The sequence below is a fragment of the Ceratotherium simum genome, chromosome 1 (assembly GCF_057802395.1).
Source record: "Ceratotherium simum simum isolate JZ-2026a chromosome 1, ASM5780239v1, whole genome shotgun sequence".
NCBI classification, from domain to species: domain Eukaryota; kingdom Metazoa; phylum Chordata; class Mammalia; order Perissodactyla; family Rhinocerotidae; genus Ceratotherium; species Ceratotherium simum.
In genome coordinates this window covers 39,858,423-39,864,445 of record NC_141900.1, presented here as the reverse complement: position 1 = coordinate 39,864,445, position 6,023 = coordinate 39,858,423, and positions in this window count along the sequence as shown.

The following is a 6,023-nucleotide window of genomic DNA, read 5'->3' as shown; positions in this document are numbered from 1 at the left end:
TCTGAGCCTCCTGCAGTCCAGACCAGGAGAAAAGCTAATGTTTAAATATTTACAATTCCCTTCTCTTCCTCCAATTGTGTGAGGCACAAACTGCCAATCAAGAGCCCAGCCCATGGATAAAAGCAAGAATTGACGTCATGAGACTGCCTCCTTAAACCTGCATTCTCCCCAGTACAGACACACAGCAAATCAAGTTCTGGGAAATCTGACAGAGACAAGCCTCACTTAGAGCAGAGCAGGGCTGATCTGTTCCTTTTTAAAATGTCTTAATTGTAGTGACATCTGTATCTGAAGTATTGTAATCAGCTTGGCTCTGAACCATGCGACGGGGCCTCCGGTCTGTTACCTTCAATTGCTTTAAATTTGCTCTTCTGGTTAATTCAATAAACACTTGTTAAGCAACATCCCATAGACTTGGCCCTAAGAAACCAGAAATGAACAACATGGTTCTGGCTTGAAGTCCTGTCTAAACCTGTTTGACGAGAATAAATAGAAGTGTCCCTTTCTCAGTCAAAAACCAGGACAACCTTTAGCATGACGGGAATCAGGATACCCACGCTCCCCACCCCCTTCCCTTTTTGTGACTTTTCTTGGGGAGTGGTTGGTTGATTTCTTTTTTCCTCCTCTGAGTGGGAAGGCCTCTTTATTTCCTAAAGAATTTTGCTCAGTTAGATGTAAGTTTTGCTGAAAAGTTTTGTAGCAGGGTGAAATTCTACTTTTTGGGCCATGTCACCCCTTTCTGATTTAGATGGTAAGACTGCAGTTTCCATTGCTTCAGAGGAGGAATGACTCAGCAGAATGTTATAGTCAGTTCTCAGACTTTAAGTTTTGTTGACGCAAAATAACCACTAACCATTCTATAGATAAGGGAAATAGGTGAGTTGAGCCAGAGTGAGGATTATAACCCAGGAAGGTCTTAGAAAGCGTTCTGGAGAAGCATGGTTTTCAGTACAGTCTTATATCTTTTTAGAACAAAGAACATACATTAAACACACCCAGGATACATTATTATCAAAATTTCAAAGAGGCATTCAATTGCAAATTAGCAGGTCAATGTGACTGTGATGTCAGGCCAGGGACTAATCTGTGTGTTACCAGTAGGGCGTAGGAGGGGAGGTATGCATTCTTATCTTAAGAGAGTGTATCCTTTACTTTAATGCTTAAGTAGATGTACAATGTACGTTTGATAGGCCATAAGTCAGGCTTTTTAGTTCAAGCCGAATCAATTTTGAACCCGAATACTTACCCCATATACCTCAATATGTGAAAATCTCTTGTCAGTTTCAAAAGCCTAACCATCAGGGGGACACAGAAAAAAATAATAACTAAGATCAGGTATACAGTCAGTTTCAAAAAATATAATAGTCTTTTTTTTCTGTCCCTAACCCTTACACCTACTAGATTAGACAAAGTTTACCAGACTAGGCAGAACATGGAAAGCCAGAGATGGGAACTCTAAGGGCATTTAGATGCTGGTGGGTTCCTGAGAATTGGCCCTGCCCTGCCTTCTCCTCAGGCCAAGTTAGGAAAGGCTGGATGATAAAGCCCCCAGAGAGATTTGGGGGATCTGATTGCTGAGGGACCAGTGTGTCCTTTCACAGGGAAGGCCACAAGGCTCTGGGGTTTGCCTTCATGTAGGCACTCCAAATCCTTATGTGATTATCTTGATCCTCTTCCCTCACTTGGCTTGGGAAGGAGAGGGATTGTTACAGAACCAAAGCTGATGCGCTTCTTAGTGAGTTGAAATCAGAGCCTTCGCCAGAAGTACTTTTCACACAAAGTATTTGCAGCAAATAAGGAGCGCATGGGGAATTATTTCCCAAAACCGTGTCTCTTGGAGCACAGGAAAGCAGGGGCCTTTGATTTTAGATGGGGAATGAATAGTCAAAAGGGAGAAGTGGGTTTTCACTTGTGCAGGCTTAGTTGGAAAACATGCTCCACAAACAGTACATGTTATGGTAATAAAGCTTAGGCTCCTCACAGGGCGGAGATTTTAGTATCAAAATGAAGCAAAGGGCAACTTTAGGTCATCTCTCGGCTCATCCGCCCAGGCGCTGCTCTTGTGGTGGGGCTTGGTCTGGTTGGTATTGCATCTCTTAACATAATAAAAGAGATAGCATCTCTTAACATAATAAAAAAAAAATGGAGAAACAGTTAAATGCTTCTGAAACCTCCCTTGAGTTCCTCTGGGCAATTAGTCAGTGACAGGATCGCCCCTCACAATAAATGCTGCATTTTGATGATTCATTGCCTTCCCTTTCCCAGTCTTTCTGTTTACAGTCATGCAACACTTAATGACGGGGACATATTCTAAAAAATGAGATGTTAGATGATTTCGTCCTTGTGTGAACATCATAGAGTGTACTTACATAAACTTAGATGATATAGCCTACTACACACCTAGGCTACATGGTACTAATCTTATGGGATCACTGTTATATGTGTGATCCGTCATTGACTGAAACATTGTTATTCAGCATGTTACTGTAAGTTGTCAGAGATGCAGGTGGAGATATTAGGGTGATGATTAGGGGTAGCTGAGTTCAGGAAGGAAAATAGTAAAGATAAGAGCAAAAACCAATGTGGAAGACAGCTCCAAGATGGCCCCCAAGGATCCTTACATCCTAGTGTTAGTTCCCTTCCATAGTTCCTTCCCACATCAAATACGGCTGACCTGTGTAATCCATAGAATATTTTAAGAGTGATGATGTGTGACTGCCAAGGCTAGGTTATATAAAAACACTGCCATTTCTACCTTACTTACAAAAACTGTGCACCATGATAAAAGTTTCTGATTGTTTTAAAATGCAAAGTTCTGGAGTAATTTGTTATGATAATCAGCCAACTAATGAAACAGAAAACCACATATAATGTACAAAGTCAACAAAAGCCAAAAGTTCATTCTTTAAAAAGATGAATAAAAACTAATACACATCTGGTTAGTCTTACCAAAAAAAAGGATGGCTCAATTATCCAATGTCAGAAATGAGAAATAAGACATGCAGATGCTATCAACATTAGAGAGATAAAAAGAGGAGTTGATGAACCACCTTATGCCAACAAATTTGAATTTTTTATGAAAAGAACAGACTCCTAGAAAAAACATAACACTGTTAATTAGGGTAAGGCTAAACTACTGTAACACATAGAACAAAAAGTACAATGCCTCAAAAAAACAAAAAAAGAATGTTTATATCTCTTTCATTTTCCAGTTCTCAGGAGAGTGATTGATGGAGCCATTCAGATACATGCACTGGTCTGGGTCTTGCAGGAAAGAGAAGGCACACTCAGGGTTATTGAGGGAAGTTCTTTAAGGGGACTATTGACACAAGGGTGGGAAGGTTAAAGGAAACCAACAAGACAGTACAACACTTCAGTGCTAGCAATGGAGTTGGGGCGATGGGGTGGGGGGAAGGCCAGGGACTCTTTCCAACCTTAGGTTTGAAGGAACAAGGGGTGAAAGCAGTTACTAGAACCAGAAGAGAGTAGATAAAATGGAGACTCTCTTAAAAGATGCTGTGGTCATTGGTAAAAGGAGGCAGCCAACATGTGACAAGTCAGCCTAGAAAGAGCAGAAGGAATAAATATCTTGACTTCACTCCCCTTTCACCCTCCCAAATAGAAGCCAGAAGACAAAGGAGCTATTAATGGAGCCCATAAAGCCTCTAGGACACAGAGAAATGGGGAGTTGCAGAGTGAGTGAATCTTGAGCAGTAAATAGCTTCATCGTGTTGCTGTACCATTGCCTAGGAGATTGTAGTTATCTGCACGGTGGAAGCTAGGTCACCACCATGTCTGTGTTTCATCAAACTGGAAGCAAAAAGAGGATAGAGTATGTCAAGGAGAAATACCCAGTGGCTTAAGGCCTGTGACCAGAAATGGTAGTCGTTACTTCTGCTCCCTTACCAATGGTAAAAACTAATCACATGGCCACACCTAAGGAACTGCAAGGAAAAATGGGTGATGTAATATGACTGGAGAGACATATGTTCAAGGAGAAAGAAAGGATAAATTTTACTGAACAATTAGCAATCTGTGCCACAGTCTACCCTTTGGCCACCAAATATCCATCTGCACCCTTCTCTTACACATTGACTCCCTCACCAAAGAATATAATCCAAAGTTCCATTCAATTTCTGCATCTAGCTTAAAGCACAGGATCTTTGGGTGATGTTCTGACCTTCAAATTAGGTCCAGATGTGGCTGCATGTGGTAGCCTAGAAAATAAAAATATCGTCCTCCCCAATATATCCAATTACAACGGTTGAGTATGAGCAGAATAACATAATCAACACCCCTAGTGAAACAAAGGAAGAATGGAATACACTCAGCAGTCACTGGTCCATAGCAATGATATTAGTGTACCAGAAAGGAATGGAGAAGGTTCCCTGTCTTGGCAGTGGAGTACTTTCCCATGACTTCTAAGATTCTAAATTTTGTCCTTTGAGAATTCTTCCTAGCGTGTTATGCTTTAAGGCTGCATCTGAAGGGGGTCTTGGAAAAACTATGTAGTTTTAGTAGCCTTCTTCCTACAGGTGTAGGTTTGAGAGTCTGAGGACATTTTCAGGCCAGGCTTTTGGTTGCATTTGAAATATAAATATCTTAGAAATTCGATAGGCTTCTGCCTCTGTTTGTTTCCAGTCCATCCCATGTGCCAGCAACAACACTCAGATTTCTTTTTGGAGCGTAGTTTTTAAGCCTACTTTACTTCCTGGTTTCCAAGTCTGCCTATTTCTCTCTCCCTCATTTAAATACTATCTCCTTTGAGGCCCTCTGAATGAATGGATAAAGAAAGGCAACATCGTTAATATAATCTTCCACAGCACTGGATCCCTTGGCTTTCCTAATTGGTAGGCATTTGGAAAAGTCTATGAGCTGTGGCAATCTTACCTCTGGCTGTTGGGGTACAGAACCAAATTTCTAGGCCTTCTCTACAGCCGTCTGCTTTATGCCCACTAATTCTTACCTGAGTACATAATTTTTTTGATGTCCTGTACTAAAAACATCAAGGAACAACCAACACACATCAACATTCTGGTTGCTCTCTTGTTAAATGGCCAGTATTCCAAGTTACTGCAGGAAATGGTTTTATTAAATATTTTTGTGATGACATTACAAGGGTCTCCAGCTTTGCAGCCTGTGATATCTGTTTCCTCAACTCTAGTTTAACCACGTATTTAAGGTTATTTTTAGAACTCCACTTCTGGGTTCAAATTTCTATATTTTTTAAGGTCATGCTAAGCTGTCATAACAAAGTGACCCCAAGTATAGTGGCTTAAAGAATATAGACATTGCTGAAAGGCAGTACATCACGTGGGTAAGGGCACAGATTGGGGATCCCAGTTTTCTGGATTTGAATCTCAGTTCAGTCACTTGCTCACTGTGCAACTCTGGTCTTCTCTGTGTCTCAGTTTTCCCATCTTTAAAATTGAGGTAATAATAGTCACTACAAACTAGGGTTGGTAAGAGGGTTAAAAGAGTTAACATATGTAAAAATTAGGACAATGCCTGTTACATGCCAGTGTTATGTAAGTTCTTTCTACTTAAAAAAAAATTATAATCTCTTTCACATAAGAGATCTCAGATGACTGTTCCTGAGACAGATCTTTGTGAAAATTCTGATCCTTGTGATACTTCAGGGATCTAGCAGTTTTCATGCAGTTGCAAGAATTCTGTAGAGCATTATCTTATTCATGATCAATCATCATATTGGATGCCACCCCATGGAAATAGGAGAGTGTGAGGAGATAGGCCAAATGTCTTCAGGCTCATCCCAGAAATGACACAAACCGCTTCCACTGACATTCTGTGAATAAGAGTATAGTCATGTGGCTATACTTAATTGGAAGGGAGGCTGGGAAATTTTGTTTAACTGGGTAGCCTTGCACCCAGAAAGGAGGGATTTGGGTAGGTAGCTAGTGTCTTCTACCCTAGTTCCCCAAACTGACTGAAGAAGAGTTTGGAAATCATAATTCTATAACCATTAAAGAAATTGAGTTAGTAATAAAAAATATCTTCACATT